Source organism: Camelus ferus, chromosome 24 (assembly GCF_009834535.1).
Source record: "Camelus ferus isolate YT-003-E chromosome 24, BCGSAC_Cfer_1.0, whole genome shotgun sequence".
Taxonomy (NCBI): domain Eukaryota; kingdom Metazoa; phylum Chordata; class Mammalia; order Artiodactyla; family Camelidae; genus Camelus; species Camelus ferus.
In genome coordinates, this window is record NC_045719.1 from 18,856,404 (window position 1) to 18,881,535 (window position 25,132).

The following is a 25,132-nucleotide window of genomic DNA, read 5'->3' on the forward strand; positions in this document are numbered from 1 at the left end:
ACAGTAATATGTTGTTTTTTTGTTAAGGACAGATGCTTGCTATAATTTCTATGAGGACTATGAGTAAGAAAGGACCTAGAACCAGCATGAAATAATCAGGCATGCTTTACATGCTGTGGTTTGGGATTGGAAGGGGGTGATGTTTTTGAGTGTAAATGTCAGAGCAGGCAGATAGCTAGATATGAGCAGAGAGAGGAGGACACAGACCAAAAGGCAGGAATTGGGCAGAAAAGAGGGGCACAGGCCAAATGCAGGAAGCCAGACATCATGTAAGCATCAGGGGTCCCTGAGCAGAGAAAGAAAAGCAGGAACCTTTGGGCTGATAAGGGGTCACACCTTTTGGGGTGATGAGTGGCCTGGAGACCAACAAAGAAAGGTGAGAAAAGGCAGGAATTTCCAGTGTCTGAATGTAACCTTTTGCTCATTATGCCCTCATTTCAATAAAATTAGCCTTGCAGATCAAAAGTACCCATCATGCACCGACTCCATGACACTTCCGATCCAGACTAAATAAGAACAAAAATCCCTCTTCTCTTTAGGAAGGTGGAGTTGGGATGATAATCAGGGAATACGACCCCAAACCCTTCCCTCCCCAATGTTCATTCTGCCCATTCATTTTCACACCCTATGTAACTAACTTGCCAAAGAATCTCAGGGCAGCCGCTCACCTGAGCCTGCTCGCTCTCCCCCTGAGAGTGTACTATCCATCCTTTAATAAATCCTCACTTTACTTTTTTTAACCACTACGTCTTGTTTCTGAATTCCTTCTGGGACAGGACAAGAACCTGGAACACCAGTTGCATCCACCGGCAACAGAAACATCCCCCAAAGTTTGAAGCCTGAGAAACTTATATTTGCTTGGTTCTGGCACATAGGTACAGGCAAAGCAATCTGTATATTAATCTACATTCTCCATTCCCTTTTTCCACAATGCCACAGATCCTTGTCTCGCTGGAAAGATTAAATATATACATATATATAAATAAACGATCATGCTCAGCTGTAATTCCTGATGCCGCATAGAATGATCTCCATCCTGAGTCTGTTTCTCCTCTCTTTTTATTTTGTTTACCCCAAGAGGATAGGAACAATTTTTCTCTCCTTTAATTTTGCATATAGTATCAGAAGCACTATAAATCTTCCATATCTGATAAGATGCTCCAGTCAAATGACTGTTTCTTTCCTCTTAGAGGAAAAGTGTACTTCTTCATGTGTTCTTCGGATTAATTACAATTTCTGACCACAATCACCAGACAGCGACAAGCACACTGTTGCAGGTGGTCTGCAGGTCCCCGGGCTGGTGAATGAAATTCACAAAGCCCCGACCTCATGGAGTCTGCATTCTGGCAGGGAAGGCAGACCCCTCACGAATAAAAACTAACACATGTCAGGTCACGCTGATGTGTTCTGGAGGAGAATAAGGCGGAAGAAAGTCTAGAGAGCAATGGAAGGTAAGTGCTGATTGATGGGGAAGCCAGGGAAAGCCACTCCGAGCAGGACGCATTTGATCGGATGTGAAGGAAGTGAACGGAAGCATCATGTCAGGTTAGGGCCAGAGGATTCCTGGCTTACGATTTGTTTGCACACACTGCTCCTGACTTCCAGTGATCTTGCCTTGCTGATTCTGGACTCTCTCCTCTCATCACTCATTTTAGGGCATCCCAGCTCTGTCCAAGGGCCCTTCCTGGTATTTACAGCTGATCTCCCTTATTCGCAGATTCCTTTTTTCTAATTCACCTGCTTGCTAAAATTATTTGTAAACCCCACATCCGTACTCATGGCATCTTCATGGTCATCCGTGGACATGCGCGTGCACAAAGCAGCAAAAGGTTTGTCTCCCTGTGTACATCTTAGCTGAGGCTGAACAAGATGATGCTCTGCCCCCTTGTTTCAGCTCCCGTGCTGTAAAGTGTCCTCTTCATGGTCTACTTTGTGTGACATTTTTCGCATTTTTGTGTAGTTTATGCTTCTTGTTGGTGATTAACCTGTTTAAACTGACCCCTAAGCATGGTACTGAGTTACTGTCTATTGTTCTTAAGCAGGAGAAGCAGAAAGGCTGGGATGTGCCCCATGGAGAAAATATAAGTGTAGGTGAGCATCATCCACGGATTAGTTAGGGTGTTGTTGGCTATGAGGTCAAGTTAAATGAATCGACAATACATATTAAATGAGATGTTATTAAAAGAAACAAACATAGCATGAGCTCATTCACGGATTAGTTGATGAAAGTGTTGTGACCAGAGGCACACAGGAACCAAATCCTGTTTTTGCCCCAGGAGCAGTGGTTCAGTGTTTGCCAAGCTGTGTTCCTGGTGACTTTCCAGAACTTCACTACTGCAAGTTATAAGCATCTCCTGTAACTCCTAGGTCTTGCCTCTAAAGTGATTTATTTTGGGGGACCTCATGGTTTACTGCCTGGTTCCATTCTAATTAATGCTGCCCTCGATTTGCTTTTCAGCTCTTCTTTAACTGACTTTTGCATTTAAAAAAAAATCTATTATTTTGGCCAACTACCAATCATTGAGCATCCACTAGGTATCCAAACCAGGTGAGGAATTTCCATTGTAAGGATTCTGAAAAAATAAGCATTAGGAGGCCCATTTTGCAAATGAAAACCCTGAGGCCCGAGAGGTTCAGTGATTTGCCCAAGGTCACTGTGTAAATAAAGCCCAGGCGGCTGGCTTTGCTCCAAGCTTTGCCTGGCTCTGAAGCTTTTATATCTTACACGGTTCTGGGTGCGTGATAGAAACTCTGTGAGCTAAACAAAGTGTTCCACAAAGAAGACAAAAGGGGGGGGGAGTCAAGGACAATTCATGCTTTTTCTTGGTTGGTAGCAAAGCTATTTTTCTCCCTGGAAGAAAAGAGATGAAAGTTCTGATATTCAAATGCTCACCCACCAGGCACCCTTCAGAATTCCCATCCATCAGCTGCCAAATGGACACATTTTAACAAGCACAATGGCAACCAAGCAAGTTCTGGCAACAAAATATGCCTCCACTAATGATATTCAATTGTTCTAAGAAGACAAAATGGTCTGAAGTGTAATGAGATGCCAAACACACAAGCGCGCAAAACAGGCTGCTCATATTTAAGTCCTTCTGTTTCTTGAAGTGAAAACTCATTTTAAGAAGATTATGGTGCATATATTATAAAGTGGGATGATCTTCCACATTCAGGCCCCACTGGGGCCTTGACTGTATTAAAAAAAAAAAAAAAAGAAAGAAAACAAAACCAGCAACAACATTTTGTTCCCACACAAGTACTTTGCTAATAGGACACGTGACGGGGTAGTCATTTGTTTGGGTTATTTTTATTGCAGGCTTTTATGGATGCATTCAGTCTTGTGATACACAATGCGTTCAGGAAAATTTTCAGCCAGACTCCTGAGAGTGAGAGTACCCTGGAAACAGGATGCAGAGGCTCAGGGCCATCAGAACAGAAGCATGGTTGATGAGGTGGATGGAGTGAGAGAGAGGAAAGGGAGTAAGTTTGGGTTCCAGGGGTGTGCCACCATCCCCACTCCCCTAACAGAACGCAACACCTTCTACTGAGGCAATAGTCAGATTTTTATCCCTGACCGAGATCTCTTCAACATGTTTGTCAGTGGAAAAAAATCCATGATTTCAAACGTTTTATTATATGCAAAAGCCTCTGTTGTGATCAAATCCGTCTGAGAAATGTAAACAAGTAAAACATATGAGACAGAAATAATATGGTAGAAGTGAGGGGGGTGTTTTTCAAACACTATCAGTCTTTTCTCACCTCCTTCCCTTCCTTTTATTTTTTCCTTAGCAGCTGCTTTGAAGGGGCTTCTGGAAACCCCCAGCCTCCAAGAAACTGTGTGAAAATCACTGATTCAGATGAACTGAGATATTTTCAGGTCTAGGAAAGATGGATGGAATGATCAAAGAAGGCTGTGTCAGGCAGGGGAAAAGAAAACACTCTCCACGTTTCAAAGAGAGAGTGAACGGGGGATGGAAATTAATAATTTGTAGGAAACACAAACCACTTCTAGTGCTGGTGAAAGAACAGAGAGGAAGTGGCGTTACCTGAGTCCCAGAGTCCCAAGCACAGGCCCCCTGTCGGTGCTGGGTGCTGGGACCGTGAGGGGGGCTCAGGGCTGGCACCAGGGCCGCCGACACTTCCTGAGATGCCACTAGGGGTAAGGGGAGAGCAAGGAAGAGACGCTGCTCCTTCCCTTTCCTTGTGTCTGACTCCATCAAGACTGCCTGCCGCTTCAACCCACCAGGCTTCCTGGAAAAGCAGACCCCCAGCCTTGGCTGTATTGAGCAGCACTGAGAAGGGCAGGTATGAGGCTAAGAGGCAGCAGGTCAGTCACTACCCCAATTTATTTATTGAGCTCTTCGGTGTTCACCAACACCCTTATCACATTTACACTTCAGTGCTTACCCAGCAGTGTTACTGTACAGGAGTAGAATTTACCACCCCCAGATGTTTCTTAGCATGCATTTTATTTCAGGCTGAAGACAATCGAGGCCCCAATGACTCAGGAAGAAATTTTGTCCTTCCTTCTAACCGCTTGCAAAATGTAGACAGAGGACCTATTTCAGGAGTGGGGCATCACCATAGATACCTATGGTGTGAACTCGGTGTGTAGGCAGGGAGCAACCTGGCGGAGCGTGTTCGTTGGAATTCCTGTCTGTGTCCCTTTGTCTCTGCCTGGCCCAGCAAACACTTACTTACCAGACACTGCCTTTTCCATCTCCATGTCAATTGCCTTCTTTCCCTTTGAAGTCCCAAACCACTACCGCCAACATCATCTTCTGCCTTTAGCTGAAGGTCATAGTTAGGTGAGGGTTTTGGCCATCTTGATGAGTTACTCAGTTCTCCTGGGACTCTCCCATGTATACACGTTATTAAAATTTTGTTTGAGTTTCTCGATTTTCTCCAGTTAACCTGTCTCATGTCCATTTAATTCTTAGACCAGCCAGAGGAACCTAGAAGGGTAGAAGAAAATGTCTTCTTCTCCAACAGTAGCTTCATGCTTCTGCTTAGTGAAGCCCCAGTTCTCCTTGGTGCATAGAAGGATGCTTAAGACTCTCTCACGTAGGGAAGATACCAAGTTCCATCAATCCATCCCTGCCTCTGTCCCTGAGTGATACTAGTTCCTTCTCATTTCAGGTACAAAAAGCCCATCTGGATATTGTGTAACTTAAAGACTGAATTTTTTTAAAGTTAAACTACTGTCTACATTCTATATAAATAGCAGAGGGGAAGAAGAGGACAAATGTGTGTGTGTGTGTGTGTGTGTGTGTGTGTGTGTGTTTAGGTGTGTGGGTAAGTGACAGGCAGGGAAGAAAAAAAATGCATTCCTGCCATTGCTGTGTTTTTGTATCTTGTCACAAGGCCGTAGTTGACACTTAGAGCTTCTTTCTTCTATTACTCATTCATTCCAGGTTCCATTCGCCCTCAGTCAGTATCTCAAATGGTTGGAGCCCTGTGTCTTTTGGGATGGTTCTGACACTCATTCCTGCAATAGCTCAGTTCTCAGTGGTCTTACTTATATTGGGTTCCTGTAGTCTTTCAGGACCTTTTTTTTAACCTTAGTTTGAATTTCTTAGAGGTGCCCCAGGGAACCCTCTGGGTTCCAAACGTAGTCTTTCCTCCCTCCATTGTTTAACAATCCCTTTTCATAACCATAATCAGCCGATAAGTAACTGTCTTCTTTGACTCTTGAGTTAGTAGCAGGAGAAGCCCGAAATGGCCAGGTGACAACCTCAACTGCCACTTCAAAGGGGTCACTGTTATGCCAATTGATGGAAGCAGTCTTCCTTTGAGAACTAAGAACTCAAAAACTTCATAGCCTGAAGTTGGTGGGATGGGAGGCAAACTTGTTTGGCTGGTTTATTAGGTGTGATATGGAGAAGAGCCGTCCCTCACTTCTAGCTCTTTGTTTCCAAACTCATGCATTATGGCCGTGGAAGCAGTAGTACCACACGCTGATCACTAGTTCGGAGCACATGTCACTTTTTGAAAGTGAGTTTGCCATTGGCCATTCCATCACTTTATGCTGGTCAAGTGCACCTGGGGGAAGGGGTACATGGCGTAAAACCAGTGAATGTCATGCAGTTAGCTTATTGGCGCACTTTGATGTTAAAATGAATTGTTGGGTTGGAACCACTGTTGTATAGTGTAGACTGTGAACAAGGCATTTCATTAATCCATGGGTGGTGGGTCAGGCAGAAAAGTTTTGAACAGGGAAGGAAGATTCTCATCAGAGCAACTTTCTGTTCTTTTGAGGGCAGACTGCTATTCCCAATATTACAGAAAAGGATCTACCACTGTCAGACCTGCCAACAGGTCCCTGGGATGATCCGTTTGAGAAATGACGACCTATGAGGGCCCATTGGAAAGATAAGCCACCAGGAGTGATAGAAGTTGGTTCTCTTGGTGAGATGAGAGATAATGTCATTGCCCAATATATGACTTTCCATTCCTGCCGCCGTGGCTCTTTGAATGTGAGTCTATTGAATAAGCATCGGGGTGGCTGGACAGAGACTGGCTAATATGCACAGAAAGGGTCATCTTGTCTACCTAATATCTGAGAACTTTCTCTGCTCTGGGGACCCTTAAATCAATCACACAGAACAAATATATCCTCTCTTGCTGTGCCCGCACTAGGAGGGCCATCCCATGCTTCTTCCCCTCAACTCCTTATATTTTTATTCCTTGATTTTTTTTTTCCTTTCCAGTGACCTGATTCTTAAGGCAAATTATTATCTGTGGTTTGAGAACCAGTATAGGCTTGCCCCTCTGGCCATATTTCTGTCCAGGCAAAGTAAAATATATACGTCTCAAAGTTAGGCCAGATTAGGATAGGAGATGGGGAGATTGCCTTTCAATGCTGCCTCTCGGGGGCGTTAGTGATTAGGACTGAAGCACAACAGTCACTTAAGACTGGCGGCTGCGTCTCACACGGAAACATCTGTGAACCAGGGCTGAATTGTCTCTTCCTCTGTAAACCGGTCATTAGGATTATCCGGTGGGGCCGTGGGGGTTGGTTAAAGGAGTGGTGACAGACGGAGCATTCAGTGGACATGCCAGGGGCTTCTGAGCCTCCTGCTTGTGCAATTTACTTATGCCTCCAAGACCTCTTCTTGCGTAAAACCCTTCCACTTGGTGTTGGAGTGCTGCTTCTCATCCCTACGTTTTTGATTTAGTGGATTATAGAACACCCAGCTCATGATGCAACTCAGGTCCGTTTTTGTCGTTTTTGTCCCTTGATCAGAAATCAAGTCTCCATCAGAGCCCAGATAATCTATCTAAAAAAATTTTTTTTTCCCTAGAGTCTAGTAATATCTTTGGAACAGTGTGTTATTTTGCTTCAAAATCCTAGAGGAATGGCGTCATGATTTGTCTATTAGTGACTCCTGGATTCTCACTCAGCATTTCTGTTTGCCGTAGTTATTCTGAGTTTTATTGGGAAGGCTGGACACCAAGACCTAAACCACAGAGCATCCTCCATTGTAACCTGGGTCAGCTTCAGAACCTACTCACAATGGGAAGTCTTTCAGTGGTCAGTAGATAGGTCATCAAATGCAGTGTACATAGGTTGCCTCCAAAATCCAGAGAAGCCCAACATGCGCTGGGGTCATTTCTGAATGATAGTCTGTATAAGGGAAACTCCACGGGACCCCTGGAAATGTCACAAAAGTACCAGGTCTATATATTATTCTGGAGTTTATCTCCTAGCCTCTGATACATTTGAATGTTATTAAGGCATGTTTAGTAGTTGCTGCTTCCTATTTATCAAGTTCAGGCGGCATGAGGTCACCGAGGGAGGGCATCAGCACGATGTTCTGTGGGGTCTCACTACGCTCGTAGTTCAATACGCTGCAGATTAGTTTATGACAGAGATGAGGAACACCCTCACAGCTCTGGGGCAAGTCAGTGGAAGAGTATTGCTAAGCTGTCAGGTCAAAGCTCCCTGTTTCACGTGGTCTTTAGAAATTAATACATACAGAAAAAAAATCTCATATAGAAACAGCTGCATGGCTGGTGCCAGGTGATTTTATTTTGTTCAACGAAAGATAATACATATGGAACACCAGGTATAATGTAAGCTACCACCTGATTTATTTTGTGATAAATCCACAGTCATTTCCCAAGATGACTTCCCAGCCAACTTTTGCACAGCCAAAAAGTTAGTAGTTAAATAGTTAAATAATTAAATGAATGCTGTGAGATGATAGAACTCATCATTTTTGCAAATATCAAGGCTTTTGGTACTAAATATTGTGTGCATCAAGGTCCAATCAAGATCATTCAGGAGACATACACACTTCCAAAGATGCTGCCAGAGGCAGAGGAAAAGCAAGTAAGGGGGATTTCTTCCCCCCTTTTCCCATATTCTGATCTTTCACTAATGCCTCCTTTGGGAGAACTAACAGGAGACTGGTTGGCAAAGGAAACTGGAAAGTTTAATTTATAGACACCCAGCCTAGCATCACAGAGCAGAGAAGTGTCGATGTAGGACCATAAGATGCCAGGTATGTAATTGGCACAGTTACTCATCATGTAATAAATGATATTAGGCACAGACCTTGTGAAATAGTTATGTGACTTATAGATGCCCTGCTTTTCCTCATAGCACACCATACACAGGGAAAAAGCAGTAAACAGAATGAAATGTGCCTTGGAAAGCTTCGGTGCAATGGGAAATTCTCCAGTGCACGTCCTGGGAACTTGGTCTCTTTCTTCAAACCCAGGAGGTTAGGACCATGTCAAATGGAAATCAATGGATGTTGATAACATAACGTTCCATGACATGAGGTGGTTAAGATGCAAAACATACAGTATAAATGTGGGACTGAGGGAAGGGGCCTTGGGTGGTGTGAGAAGTCATTCATTGGCGTTTTTCCATTAAAAGAAGGTGTTTTAGGTGACTGCCTACCCAGTAGGAACCATCAGGCTGTCGTGGCTTAAAATAGAGCTCATTCACCTAAAGATTATATTCGTGAAGTAGAACTCTGTTATGTAAGACAATTTAGATCCGTCGTGTAACTTACGCATTAGTGAGCTTCACGCTCGAAGAGCAAGGTTCCCAAGTACAGTCAGAGATGATCGTGAGAACGTAGAAAGTTCTCGAAATCATCTAAAATGTATGTATTACATGAGAAAAAGCATTTAGCTGGGAAAAGACTGAGGTTCGTTTGCATCTATCCACCCGTCTGCTCTTTCTGTTGGATTTTATTCTCTCTTGATCTTTTGGGGCCCCACTTTACTAAGTTTTCCTCTCCAGAACTCTCTTTAATGTTTCCTTTAGTGCAGGTGCTCATTAACAGTTCTCTTGGTTTTCCTTTGATTGGACATCTCATTTTTTTTTTTTTTAACGTTTGCTTTTGGAGGACGCTTTTGCTCGGTTTACAGGTTTGTGTCGGCAGGTGTTTTCTTTTGGTCCTTCAAGGACATCATTATGTCATTACCTGGCTTCTGCATCTTCTGATGAGAAATCTTTGTCACTCATTGTTTCTCATTTGGAGATAGTTTGGTTTTTTTTTTCCCTCTATTTGGTTTTTTGGTTTTCTTCCTTTTTTTTTTTTTTTTTTTTGCTCTTTGGTTTTCAGAGGTTTTTTGATAACCTAGGTAGGTGTGTGTTCTTTGTAATATTCTTGCTTAGAGTTCTGTAAAGTTTTTGACTCTGGCTTTATGATTTTCATAGTTTTTGTAAATTCTTGGATATGACCTCTTCAATAAAACTTGGTATTATCAGACTTAAAATACACACACACACACACATATTAGCCATTCTGCTGTGTTTACAGTGGCAATCTCATTGTGGTGTAAATTTTTATTTCCCCAGTGACTAAGGATGCTGAGCATCGTTTTATATTCTTATTGGCCATTCATACTTTTTTTTTTTTTTACTAAAGTGTCTTCAAATCCTCTGCACATTTTTAATTGGGTTATTTATTCTCTTGGATTGAGTTATTTATATGTTCAAGATAGAAGTACCTTTTTAATGAAGAATTGTGACTCTCTCACATCAACTATATTTCAGTTTAAAAAATAGGTAAATAAACTAAAAAGAAGTTGTGACTCTCTTGGTCTGCAGCTCCCTGGGTATAGCGGAATCAGGAGTCTAGGGGAAAACCTCTCCCATCTGTGGCCAAATTCAGCCCTTACTGTATTTGAGCCCAAATCAGTTTACTACCACTAGGAAAAGAGGTCTGAGAGGTTTCTGTCCTCTCGGCACTGAAGCATTTTGCTCGGGCGGTGATGTGCTTAAAGGAGCCAGCAATGGAGTGATGGAAAACCAGGATGGAGAGTCAGTGGTCTACAGGAGGGTCTCACAAGCTTGCCTGCCTCCAAGTGCTGCCAACGCCACCATGGCTATGAGGGGGGTCATCCCCTTTCAGGACCCCAGCCAGGCCCAGTGACCAGAGGTCCTGTCCATGCCCAACAGAAGTGTTCACATGGCAGGACCTTACCAAGTCGCGCTCAGGATTCTGTGGAGGTTCTGAGACCAGACACAGTTGTCATTCACACTTTCGGGCTGGGGGCAGAGCTGGTGGCAGGGCAAGCTAGAGGAGTGTTAGGAGAGGGGGCGCTACTCTTCTAGAACTTCAGCAACTTTCTATCCTATTTTACTCAGTATTTACATTTGAAGTCTGGTTGCTACCTTATTTATTTATTTATTTATTTATTTATTTTGCATTGAGAGGTATATCACTTATCTAATTTTTCTAATTAGCAAAATGGAAATAATAATAATTATTATTATCACATAGGATTGCTGTGAAGATGAAATGCATAACATGTGTAGTAATCTTTGATAGTTATCCTGGAGACTGGTTTGTCTCAATGAAATGAAGTTGCTGTTACCTTACCTAGTAATATTTTTCGGAGAGGAAAGGGATCAGCGAGCCTGTGGATCGTATGTAGGTAACACAGAAGGGATAATCTGCTTGACATCATGATTTAAATCTGTGTCATCGTGACAGAGCTGTATGGCTGTACATTGTTAGGCAGGCCCAGGGATGACTGTGAGACTGAGAATGAGAACCATGCCCCCTCTTCCCACACACCCACATGCACATTCTGGACCTTGAGATGCTGGGGAAGAGTCTACTTCGGGAGGGAGGACAGTATCTAAAGCATTCCTACTGAGAGCATGGCTTTATGGGAGGTCCAGCCTATCCAATCCAGAAATTCTCACATTTTGTAGCCAATCTTGAGAGTTTTCTCTATTGCAATCTCTTCCATTATATTGAAGCCTTTGATCAAAATTTTTAAACTCTTATAGTCTGGTCTTATCCATTGTTCAGCGGAGGCTCCTTGCCTGCTTCAGGCGATGTAGTCAAGGCTCACGATGTAGCAGCAGCCTACCTCTGGGACTCCGTTATGGTCTGTAGAGTGGGGTGATGGAAACGGAGAAAGCAGTGTTGTCTTCCAAAACGGTTGGTTGACTGAGTAGGTAGGGCAGATAGTAAGCATTCACTGGGAATTCCCAGAATCCTTGGGGATGAGTGGCACTCAAGTAGGATGAGGACTCAAGTGATTGTTAAATAGGCATTGGTGACATGTGCAAATATGGAAGCCAGCAGGAGCTGGGGTCAGAAGAGACTTCGTACTCCAGATGAGTGCACTCAGAGGAAGTATTTACACTGCCCTCACTGGTTTCCTTCGACAAAACCTCTCCCACACCCCAGATACTCCTTTCTCAGAACAGAGACAGTACAAGTGCTTATGGATCTGCTAGCCTTCAGTGAGACAGTATTCTTTTTGGCTTTACAGAGATCCCACTTCGCAGGAAAACGTGGGTGGTCACCGTGCTCATTTCTCACCAGTTGACTAAAATCCAGTGGTGAGAAGATCTGCAGCATCAACACAGGACTAGTCACACAAGGTCAACATGGGCTTTCCAGAGCCCTACCTGCTACACCGAAGGCATCCCTTAGAAAACTCAGTGGATGGCAGGGCCAGTTCCACCAGATTCCATGACTTCAGGCAGTACTAAGAATGGACAGACCCAGCCAACGTCTTCAGGATGGACTGGTTAACATGACCAAATGCTTTGACTCTCAGGACTTGTAAGGTAAGTTTGTGTTGTGTGTGAATATGAGCTTGGACATTTAGTTGTGAATTCAGTTCTCCCTGGACCTGCCGTTGAGATTTTCTCCCTTCCTTATATCTGCTTTGAGAGCAGGAAGAGAGTAACTTATGTCTTCACCTGCAGCCCTTTGGTACCTGAAATATGGTGTTGCCACCAGTCTGCATGGGCCCCATGTAGACCACTGTGCATATAATTGCCACAAAACTGCTACAGGAGAGCTGGTTGTAAATTTTCTAGTCATGAGAGAGAGGCAAGTTCTCAGTTCCTTAAAAATTAGTGAAGACAAGTATCTGCTTCCAAGACCCAGGCATGGTGATTTGGGAGCGGTGGAAAGTCAAGAGACAACATTCAAATCCAGCAAGCCACCTTTCTCTCCTGCTCTTATCATGTCATTAGGACACACAGCATGGGGGCTGGGCATTCCTGGAAGCCACAATACGCTGGCCATCAACCTGGACGTAGAGATAGGAGATCACAGTTAGAGGTCCACACTGAGTGCCCGTATTTCCGCTCAGTGTTTCCCATCTGTTGGCTGGGGAACCTTACCCTTCACTTACCAAGGCGTTCTGCCAAAGGCAGTTCTTAAGTCCCACCAAGGCGCCGACTCTTCTCGCTTATTTCTGTTCAGAACTCCAAACACATTCTACCTCCTGAGAGGGTTGTTTTTTTTCAGACCAGGCCTGCAAAATCTTCTCCAGCACTGTGAGTGAGACTACTCAGATGCCATGGTACCCAGCACCCGTGTCCCTGCCTGTCAGGCAAGGTGTAGGAGCACGGTGCTTTAGACAGGAAGGGGCTGTTTCTCTGTATCCTCAGGTTTTGTCTACCACCCACCCCCAATGCCCTGGATTGTCCCCCAGTCATCCACCAGGCTTTCTTGTGTGGTTCCAGTGGGCTTTGTGCCTGATCTGGCTGGAGTAATGACATTTTAGGTGCTCTGTGTACTCAGCCAGGCCCTCCTTTGTACTCCATCTCCTGACACATGGAGATGTTCAGGAGAATTATATTCTTCAGGTGTCTGGTGCTAAGACTGTTCACATCTCCCACAGAGGTCTCTGAACCCCTCCTTTACCTGACAAAAGAGAGGGAGTGGTAACAGAGGGGAAGAGGCTGAGGTCGAAGAGTGAAGTCCAAGGGTGCTTCCAAGTCTGGGTAGAGCACTCACGCTCGCCTGGAGAAGGAAGCCACCTCATGCTCTGCCATCAGGAGCCCTGGAAACACGCCCTTAGCTCGTTCCTGAGATGGTACTGTCACAGCTTCGTAGTCATGACTTTTGATTTCTAACCTTGCTCTTTTTCATACATGCATTACTTCCATCATCAGAGATTTATTGAAACACCTTTTCACATAATGGTCTGTAGTAAGTGCAAAAAATATTAAAAAATAAGGACAGATATTTTGAGTTGGAGTTCATAGTCTAATGAGAAACAAGCCTTTTAATATTTATAAGTAGAAAATTACAAGATAACATGATATGGGCTTTCTCATCAGTTGCTTAGAAGGGCAATGGAAGAAAGCATCTATTCTGCTTAAAGAAATCAGAAGTTTTCAAAGGAATTAGCCCTGGAGTTGAGATTTAAAGAATGGGTAGGGTTTTTCTAGGTGAACACTCACAATAAAGGGATGCAGAGGGAAGCCACCCAGGGCAGGACAAACCTATAACACGCACCAAGATGATAAGACAAGAGACATCCAGCTGGATTAGAGTGGCACGTAATCCATGCTGTTTTTGAGACCTAGTATGCTGGCTAGCAGAGGACGGTGATGGTTAGTTTTATTTGTTAACTTGATTAGACCACAGGGTGCCCAGATGTTTGGTTAACATTATTCTAGATATTTCCATGAGGGAGTTTCTGGATGAAGTTAACGTTTAAATCAGTAGATAGTAAAGAAGATTGCCCTCCCGAGTGTGAGTGGCTTCATCCAATCCACTGAAGATCTGAGTAGAACAAAAAGGCTAAGTAAAGGAGAATGCTCTATTTCCTCCTGGCTGCCTTCAAGCTCAGACATCAATCTTCTCCTGACTTCGGACTTTGACTTAGACTGGAACTTATGACATTGACTCTCCTGGTTCTCAGGACTTTGGATTTGCACTGTGACTACACCAATAGCTTTTCTGGGTCTCCAGCTTGCCTACTGCAAGTCTTAGGACTGTTTGGTCTCGTATAATCTCATGAGCCAGTTCCTTGTAATCTCTCTCTATGTCTGTCTGTCTGTCTGTCTGTCTGTCTGTCTATCTATCTATCTATCTATCTATCTATCTATCTATCTATCTATCTATCTATCTATCTATCTATCTATTTATCAGTCTAACTATGTAGACACATATGTGGATACAGATACAGATATCTCCTGTTGGTTCTGTTTCTCAGTTCTAGAGGCTGGAAAGACCAAGACCAAGGTGCCGACAGATTCAGTTTCTGGCTTCTTGGCTTGTAGACAGCTGCCTTCTCACTGTGTCCTCTAACGGCCTTTCCTCAGTGCGAGGACCTGGACAGAGAGAGAGAAAGAGAAAAGCAAGCATAAGCTCTCTGGTGTCTCTTCTTTTATAAGGACACTAATCCCATTGGATCAGGGCCTCATGCTTATGACTTCATTTAATCTCAGTTACTTCCTTAAGAGGCCTCATCTCCAAATATAGCAACCCTGGGGCTTAGGGCTTCAGCATATGAGTTTTTGGAGGACACAGTTCAGTACGTAACATTGAGTGAGGGTGGCAGGGGGGCCCACAACAGAATGCGAAAGACTCATTCTCATCCTAAGGGATGTGAAGGGGAGATAGTCAAATGTTTTAACTGAGAAAAATGTTAAAATTTATATAGGAAGGCTTACTGTGATTAAAAGAACCTTCTGAATAAAAGAGCATTGACTGGTCATCCCTGGACTATTCCGTGCACATTTGCCAATGGAAATTTCCTGACAGCAAATTAAAAATGAGTATTCACATCTGCTGGGAGAGCTAAGGCAGACAGAAAGCCATTGCCAGAATCTTGGAGCCTGTTCAACATCTGTGGGGTTTGTGTAGTTGAACTGAAAAAAAAAAATAACATGGTCCATTCGTACATCATGTGCTAAGAGCATCCTAGGGGTGATCATTTACTCCTGTCCCTGGTCTTCTCTTTGGGCTCAGAACCTAGTGTCTGTAGCACATGTGCTGGTCACAACACTAGGAGATCACCTCCAACTCACTGCCTTGGTGATGATTTTACAATAGAGTTTGGTCCCTTGCATCTTTAGACAGTGGGAGGAGTGGAGAGTGGAATAGTGATGCAAAGGAAGACTGGCTTTTGGATTTTTGTATTTTGATAGATAAATCTCACACATACAGTGTTCTAGGCAATAGCAGGGGAAACTCCTAACCACAGTGCACACTGGGGACTGTTTTATTGTTTACTTATTTTCCAAAAAATATGTACATCAGTGTCTTCGTATGTACCTGTTTTTATTTATATATAATATATGATGTCTGTTCTAAGAATCAGGCAAAAGGATAAAATATTAATCATCTCAATTCAACAAAGTAGACCTTGCTGTAAGTGTTGGGCTGGTTGGATTTTGTGTCAAATTACCACCCAACTGAAGTTTGTTTTTGTTCTTACTAGTTTTCTGACAAGCACAAGGAGAATAGTGAGTAAGCTGAAGAATAATTATACGGTATGTCTCTTGAAAAGGGTTGAATTGAAATAGATCACTGCTCATTCAAATATGGAATAGGAGGGTATTGAACTAAAGCAGACCAGAGCCTGTGATGAAAATACTGAAGGTAAAAAGAATATAAAATATTATCCTGAAAATTAATAGAAAAGTCAGACTTCTGATAATGACTTACTAAAATAACCAGAAAGAATTTCAGAAAACTCCATGGCATGTGTACTAAGATATAAGGTGTAGCCTGTGTGAATAAGGAAAGAGGTCTGTTAAGACCATAAGGACTGGAAATGCGAAAATCAGACAACAATGTGATGAAATAAATAATAACATGGATAGGAAGGTAATGTCCACAAACAACAGATTTTTTTTAATAATTAGAAATTGCAGCAGTTAAAACAAGGTTCTCCTTAATGTTAATAAAATGCAGAATTAGAACTGTCTTAATTAGAAATGGGAAAGATGAACTTGAAAAGCTTCTCCACAATGTAGATTGTCCTGTTCCAACTGCCGTTTTGGAAACCAGTTTAAACACAAACAAACAAATACCCTGCTGGGTGGTATGGATAGATACATTTGTTTGTAATTTCTGAAAACAAATTTAGCCAGCTTTCAACATCCTTGTCACAATGAAAAGGGAAGATCCTTAAATTCATTATTTAGGACAATGGTTCTCAAAGTGTGCCCCCTGGATGAGCAGCCTCACCTGAGCACTTGTTAGAACTACAACTTCTCAAGCCCTATGTCAACCCCTTTGAATCAGAAACGCTAGGAGTTGGGCCAAGCCATCTGTGTCATAACCAGCCCTATAGGTGACAGTGATGTAGCTCAAATTTGAGAATTACTAGATTGGGAGAATAACTGTATCTTTACTGTGATGAGAGTGTTTCCAGGCAGCTTCCCTGGTCACATAAGATATCCCTTATCTGCCGCTGCTCCACAGACACACAAAATCCAGAAAAGTTTGTAGAGGCAAGGACTCTACTGGGGTGGCGGATCGTGTGTACCTAAGATTCCCCGCTCCCAGATGAGAGAAATGGGCATAGTCACAGAGATAACTGATTTTCCCAAAGAAGGGCGTCAAAGGACCATCAAGTGTGACATAAATGCAAGTAAAATAGAAGTAGCATGTCTCATGTCTTAAAGTAGAGGAAGACCTGCATATGCAGGTTGGAAGGGCTTTCTGCAATACAGGCAGAGTCAACAAGAAGACTCACAGCTCATTAATTCTGGGGGGAAACAGGATCTTATATCAAGAACAAACATCCTATAAACATCGAGAAAGAAAGAAGGAGAAAGGGAGAGAAAGAGAGTGCCTGTTTCTAACATTAAAACTCCTTCCAGAGGGGGCAGATGTAGAGTGGAAATAAATTCGGTTTACGTAGAAAGATGGGCACCTCTTGCTTCAAGGCTGTCGGTAAGGAAGCCATGTTATATGCAAATAATTGAAAATTTAAATGAGATTAACAATTTGTAAATCACATGTTTCCTGGCACATGGTTTGTGCTCAAGCACCAGGCACATGAATGGTGAACACCTGACTCAGCCCTGGAGGGGGTCACCCTCTAGGGACTCAAGTCTAGGTCTTTAACAAATGTTTAGCTTAGAGAAAGAAGGCAAGATCTGAGACCAGGTCTTAATAGTAAACGAAGAGGAAGGTTAAGAGCATAATGGTCCCAGGACATTTTGTGTGAATGAAAACATGGTTGGAAGATGGGAGCTGTGGAGCAGCAGAGTATGGTGGCAAGAAAGCACGTAAAACAAAAAGACAAGGTTTTCAAATACTTCAAATGTGTCCCAAGTGCAGGTCCTGTGTAGAAAAAGATACTCAACACACATCAAGTGTGGCAGTGGGCATACATCCCTCTCCTCCTCTTGTCTTCTGGGGAAGAGGAAGGCAGTGAAGCCAGCCTGGACTCCCAGGTCCTCCCAGGCTGAGACTCAGTGGATGGGAGCTCACGCTGCTTAGGTAGTCCTACTTCCACTGGTACGGCTACCATGGTTCTGAGCGCCACAGTGATGACAGATCACTTGCTTTTCCATAACGTTGTGAACAACAGAAACTTTTATCATACATGACCCCCTCACTCCTAAGGATTATGTGATCTAGACAGGGAGGCAAGCACCTGGAAACCATCTGAGAAGTTATAACCATTCCCAGTCTAAAAACAAAATGCAGACAACGCGACAAGTGTGTAAGTCCAAAGTGAAATGTGCGTAGCTACAGAATGAGCAGCCATTGTGAAGTGGAGGCAGCAGGAAGGTTTTCAGAGGAGGGGTGTTAACGAGGATGCTACAAACAGGAATTAGGTGGGCGAAGAGCAGAGTGGCAACACCATTGCAGGTAGAGAGAACAAGACGGAACTCAAAAACAGGGAACCAAAGAGGGGAGAAGCAGATCTTTTTGAGAGAAGAGGGATTGAGTGTAGGGTGAAGTACTGAAATTAAATGATAGTATTTGGGAGGTTGAAATTTATCCTATGGACAATGTAGAAAAACAGTAATTTAAAGACATCCTTCTATATGAATTTTTAAAGATGGAATAGCAGCTTAACCAGTTCTTCATCAAATGACATGTCCTTATGTTTGAATATCATACAATCAATAAGACATGATTAGATTCTTGCTGTTTCTGAGAGTTATGCAATTACCTTGACATTTTTGTAGCATTAAATATGAAAAAAAAATCCTTGTCTTCTTTCCTCTTCTCTTTTTTGGGGCTGCTTTTAGCAGTCTGAAAATCAGCTTTCATTTTGACTGCCGCTTAACAGAATTTGATTAAAAAAAGTAAACTAATTACAACGGAAATGCAGCCCTGCGAAGCTTTAAGAAAAGCACATTATTTTGTTTTAGGGTTCAGTTACTATACATTCATTTATCATCTTTATAAGCGATGTGCAGGCGATGATGAATAGACCTTGGCTTTGAATCAGGAAATGTAAATTATCCTTTTTCTTTCTTTCCTTTTTCCTTTTTTTTTTTAAACAGATAATGAATACTAGTAAATTTGAAGTTAACTGATCTGCCAAGAACTCAAAGATGATGTAATGCAATGAAAGCAATAAAGGTCACCCATCTGATAGGCTGAAGCAAAGACAGCCGGTCCAGGGGATGCGTCCCCGACCTGGGGAAAGTTGTCTCTCATGGTTGGGCTAGTTGGTTTGGAGGACCACCAGTAGAGAGCAGGTTGCTCTGCATGGCTTTGTATTTGAGCCTCCCTTCTACCAAGTAGTAGCCTTGGCCCTTGGGAAATAGAGCGAGTGTATTCCTTAAACCCCTCCCTCACCTGGATCTTATCCTTTAGCTCTAGACCTTGGCTCTCTCTCCCTCCCAATCCAAACGATATTTGACCTTCAAGGGATGCTCAGGTTTCAACCTCACTGTAAAGTCTCTCTTGGCTGATACATCTTGCCATCAAATCTGCGTAGAATATTGCAGGTCTTTAATATATTGTTAAGAAATGAGTGCACTTACCAGCAAGAAGTGCAATGTTTCAAGATGGACAAAGCATGTTTTACATTTAGGCAGCTTTTGGATAGAGAGAGAAAATGGGAAAATGCACTCCCAATAAGATAAGGAGAAAAAAAAAAAAAAGCTCAAGAGTAGCTCATGGGTGAAGAGAGACAAATTCTGATCGGATGGTCATTATTATGTGTATGCAGTGGGAGGACTTTAAGAAAGATAAAACTCGAGATGCTCCCCTCAAGATAAATCTCAAGTTCACATTACATTTATCATCTGGCGTAGAAAAACAAACCTCAGCTGAAAGAAAGTAGCAATAGGGTTGTTGGTTTTATTGGTGCAGAACGTGATGTACACTCATTTCCACTTTCAGGAGTTTGGTGACATTTACATTAACGTGCACATAGAATGTTTAAGTTATTTGCATGGGTTCTGCAAATGAATTTAAAATTGGCAGTTTACTTACATTTGGGCAACGTTTATGGATAAAGAGATTAGCCAGTGACTCTACTCACAGATAAAGTTATGTGCACATCATTAATTCCCATATTCTTTAGAAATTAGGCCGATTTGATTTTTATGCTAACCTTTCCCACATATACTCTTTTCCTTTTCAGAAATAAACTCCAAGCGTTTCTACTCATGACAGCACACAGAACGTGTCTGCATGCTTCCTTTTTAATTTCGTTCATTTCTGTTTCTTTTCACAGTCTTTCTTTGGCTGTTACACCTTCTCTCAGATTGCCGAGGCAACGATTGGGCGTATTGGCCTTGGAAAAATAAATTAAGAGAAGGAAAATATGATGCTCTGTCACTTTAAAATGTAGTCCATTTTCACCAACATATTAAAAGCCGAAATATTTTATTGCCTAGGCACAATCTCATTTTTATTGCCCTAATCACAGCTCATTGGCCAGGATACGCTGGGCAGAGGAGGGAGCTGGTCAGCTAATGGCCTCCCTGCTGCTAAAATTAACTAATTGTTAAAGTAATAACCGTGGACCCTCATGGCCTATTTTAATAGTGGCAATCAGGGAAATTATTTTGCTGTTTTCATTTCAGTAAGTCCCCCTGTTGGCCATTTGCACCCCTCTCTATCCTTTTAAATGTCCTCTTGATGAGAAAGATTTCAATGGGAATCTGCAGGGAGCTCTGGCCAGTCCCTCCAAGTTGCAACTGGGGCCCCTTGTCTCTTCTGTGAATCCAGGGAGAGCATCGTGTAAGTCTGGATTGGGGCGCATGGGCGTGGCCATCTATCCATTGCATCAAACTTCTTATCCAACCTCATTCTCCCTCCTCTGCAACCTGTGTCCCTCCCATCAGTTAGTTTCACATCTTGCTGTGTTCTGCTCAGATGCTGGCCATGACCTTGCCTGTCCTCTTGATGGAAAACCTTTCCTCCATCTCTAGGGGATTACTCCCCTCCACACTGGAGGCCCAGGTAGGAGTACCCGCTTAATATCCTAAGACAAGGCCATTTTCAATGTTGACCTCTTTTCTGATATTCCAATATATCCTCTTGCTGTAGTACATTTTATCACATTTTTGAACTTCACATTCTACTTTCTCTGTTGCTTAGTTCATGTGTACAAATCCTTTATTCTCAGCTAAGCTTACGTTTACCCAGAGAAAATTCTGTGCTTCCTCTCGTGTCTCTCAGCCACCAGAACTGTGTTAAACACATTGCAGATGTTTTTTTGCAAACACATGTTGAATTAAATTAAATTAGATCTGGGGATTTCAAAGCTATATCTGCTATACAGATGTCCTATGGGCATATTTTAAATCCCTCATGTCCACAGAGCGAGAGGTATGTTCCTCAGATGCCTCCAGAGGCTAAATCTTCATGAGTTTTGTCATAAACATGTCATTAGTATGGACCTCAGAGAATGGAAATTCCTTATGATAAAATTTTTAAATGCCTCGGATAAGGACACAAGAAACTTTGTACTGAAGGAACTTAATCCTCAAAGGAAATGAGTTTGAGGCAGAGTTAGAGTATAAACATATTTGAAATTGGAGATCGAGGGCTGATTAGTCTAACCAAGAGGTTCAGCGTTAAGGCTGGCATTAGCTACACGTTTGCGACTTATTCACAGGAACCAACAGGTAGGGGCTCTTCTAGGCAGTGAGTTTGCATGCCTGCAAAATACTTTTTTTTTTAACTGACTTATAGTCAGTTTACAATGTTGTGTCAATTTCCAGGGTAGAGCACAATTTTTCAGTTACACAGGAACATACATATATTCATTGTCGCATTCTTTTTCACCATGAGCTACCACAAGATCTTGTATACATTTCCCTGTGTTATACAGTATAATCTTGTTTATCTGTTCTCTACAAATCTCGAACTCCCAGTCTGTTCCTTCCCATCCCCCTCCCCCATGGCAACCACAAGTTTGTATTCTATGTCTATGAGTCTGTTTCTGTTTTGTATTTATGGTTTTTTTGTTGGTTTTTTTTAGATTCCACATATGAGCGATCTCATATGGTATTTTTCTTTCTCTTTCTTGCTTCCTTCACTTAGAATGACATTCTCCAGGGACATCCATGTTGCTGCAGATGGCGTTATATTGTCATTTTTATGGCTGCATAGTATTCCATTGTATAAATATACTACCTCTTCTTTATCCAGTCATCTGTCAATGGCCATTTAGGCTGTTTCCATGTCTTGGCTATTGTAAATAGTGTGCAAAATACTTTTTAATAAGGCTTCCTATCTGTTAAACAGAGTCATTAATTCAGACTTTGGAAAACTCTTCCAAACAACTCTTCTCAGTTGTATTATTGTGACAATATTTTATTTTATGCCTATTGAGACAAGATTATTGAAAGTCTATATGTATATTCGTAATAGTGCTAGGTTGATACTAACTTTTTAACTACTTTATTTAGAAAAAGTCAAGACAAAAAGACTGAAAGCCAGTCTATTGATATAAGACTCCATGCCAGTCATCGTGTGGCCTGTTAAGTCATGGAGAACTCCTTGAGGATCTTATCTTTTTATACTTTGGCTTAGTTACAGTTACCCCATGGGACGGTCACATTCTAGACTAATGACAGATTCTAGTCTAGATTGATACAGCTGCATTGAAAAGACCAGAATCCTTTCCACGTTTCTCACATTTCATAAAGATGTAGAACTCAACCATTCAATGAGGGTTTAGATTTGAGGACCCTCTCTGCCATTCCAGCCAGCTATAACATCTGCTCTCCTCTGTAGCCCTGAACATTAATTTAACATTTGAATTTGCCCTTAGAGAAATGTTTTTGAAAAGACCCTCTCAAATTCATGGTTAGGACTCACACGAACTGGGATTTAGATCCTGACTCCTCTGCTTACCTGCATTATTTCCTTGGGAATGTAACTAGAATAGGTACGAACTCCAGTTTCCTTACAGGTTAAAATGGGACTGATTGCTCTTTCTGATCGGCTTTGGGAAGTGATGGGAACAAAAGATGATGCTTCTTTGTAAAAGAAGAATCAGTAGTCACTGAATGAGAACCGGAATGATCCTCCTGTCGGTCAAATGAATGTGTCTCCCTGCCTGGGCTTTTTGACATCTATTTTGGTTGTTTACATGTCTTTTTGCCTTAACTCTTAAGATTTCATCTAAATTGAAAACAGTTGAAATGGAAGAACAACAACTTTGCACGCATCCCATATGATTATCTTCGTTGTGTTCATAAAGGGAGGCAGAGATTACAGGCAGAAAGTTTTGAGTCAGCCAGAGCTGACTTTCAACCTTGCCACAGTCAACTACTAGTTACTTAACCTTGAAATTCTTGGCATCCTCGCTAAGCCGGAGGTTATTCACATTAAGCCTGGGGACAATAGATACACCTCCGTCGCAGGGCTGTTACGGGGACTCGAGGAAGTAAAGCTGCGATGCACTTAGCATAGTCCATTACACACAATAACAATAGCTGTTTAATTAATACTAGCTATTCTTTCCGTATTATTACTAAGGACAGCTCAGGTAAATGACACTTCAGCACATGGCAGGCGCTCGACAAGAATTTGTCCAGGCAGGCATTTGCTACTGCTCTGTCTTTATTCATTTGATTTACAGTGTTGTATTCATTTCTGGTATACAGCAGAGTGGTTCAGTATTTTATACATATATATATGTATTTTTTTCATATTCTTTTTTATTATAGGTTACTACAAGTCATTGAATATACTTCTGTGTGCTATACAGTAGGACCTTGTTGCTTGTCTATTCTGTACATAGTAGTCTGTATTATTGCTTCTCTAAAAAGAGCTGATTACGGAGGGAGGGAGAAAAGCCAATTGGAAAGGCTGTCACCTGCCAGGGGCTGTGACAATGAGCATCACCAGGCGGAATCACGACTTGCCTGCCTTTGGGAGCCTCGGAGCCCTGTGAGAGCTTCATGCGGGGAGCTGAGGGATCCTTGCGGGGGGTCCACTCAGGGAAATTGAGCCTCACCAGAGAAACAAAGCCATGTTGACGAGAACTGAATTCCTGGTGTCCAGGAGTGAGGTCCTGTGCCAAGGAAACCATGACAGTAGAGCCAGGCTTGAGATGTCTTCAGTGTGAAGCAAGTAAACCCCAATCCTCTGCAGCTTCTAGAACCTTGAGAACATCGAATAGGATTCAGAGAGCACAGGTCAGCAGTTCTAGGTCAAATGAGACTTTTAGATTAGAACTAAACATCGTGAGTGTGTAGGTATATTATATTCATTTTCTGAGGCTTTGCTTAAACCTTTCTTCCTGCAGGAGTTCCCAGGTGATTATCCTGTGCCTGTCCCCCAAATCCTGGTACCCCTGATTGTCTGTCAGCAGTCTGCCCCATCTCTAGTGCAGCTCAGCAGAGTTGTTATTTTTTACTTATTTATTTTGCACTTTTCTTTTTGTTTTGAGGGGGAGGTAATTAGGTTTATTTATTAAATGGAGGTACTGAGGATTGAACCCAGGACCTTGTGGCTGCTACGTGCGCTCTACCTCTGCGCTACACCCTCCTTCCCCCACCTGAGATGTTATTTTAGAATGCACATGCCTTACTCACCTGGGCGGTAAATTCCCTGAGGACACATCCACTGCCTTTCCTTCAGGGCCCCCTCACTGCAGCCCAGCCCAGCTGAGCCCCGGCAGTTAGCAGGCCAATGGATCCTTTGTAGGCGCCCATTTCAGAAAATAGAAAAAAAAAATGTTAACGACAAGTAAACAGACCCCCCAAAAGGAAGTCTTGCGACGCCTGTGCTAAAACCATCGATGGTGTTTTCTTCTCCCTGAAGGTAAAGCTAACTTGGGGAGTTGTGGGGGACGGTGGCCCATCTGGTTCTGTGACATTTTTGGGGAAATACCATCAAAATGAAAGTGAGAAGTGTGCCACGAACTGAACAGTCATGGTCCCCTCTCACATCCGGAGGAAAGATTGCCGGAGTGATGAGCAGAAATCAAGGCCGGGCTTGTCCTGCCCTCATGGAGGCAAAACAGGTTTTTCTTTTTTTTAAAAAAAAACACCTGCCATAAGGGGATTTAAATCGGGTACTCCCGTTTTTAGAAAATCTCTATTTCCTTACAGGATGTCGGCTTTGATCACCAATCCCTTGAAAATGTCTTAAAGAGCTACTCCAATTGGCAGAAGCCCCAGAGAGTGGGTGTGGGCAGGTGTCAGGAAAGAAGTGGGGGAGAAAAAAAAACAAACCTTTTTTCCAAGCTGATGTATTATTTTAAAATAAAAAAGACAACTCCCAGAGGCTCTGGGCAATAACGATCCCCTCTGTGATTCTCCCAGCAGTGCGGTCCAGGGAAGCCTTTAGCAAATGTTCTCTTGCAGGTCAGCACTTCTGTCTGTCCCTCTCCCTGGCCAATGGCATTAATGTGCGTTTGTCAATAGTGAATTTTATTTGCCGCAGAGCAGCTTAGAGAGGGAAGCACATCGTGTTGCATTTTCCTTGCCTCTCAAACTGGAGTTCCT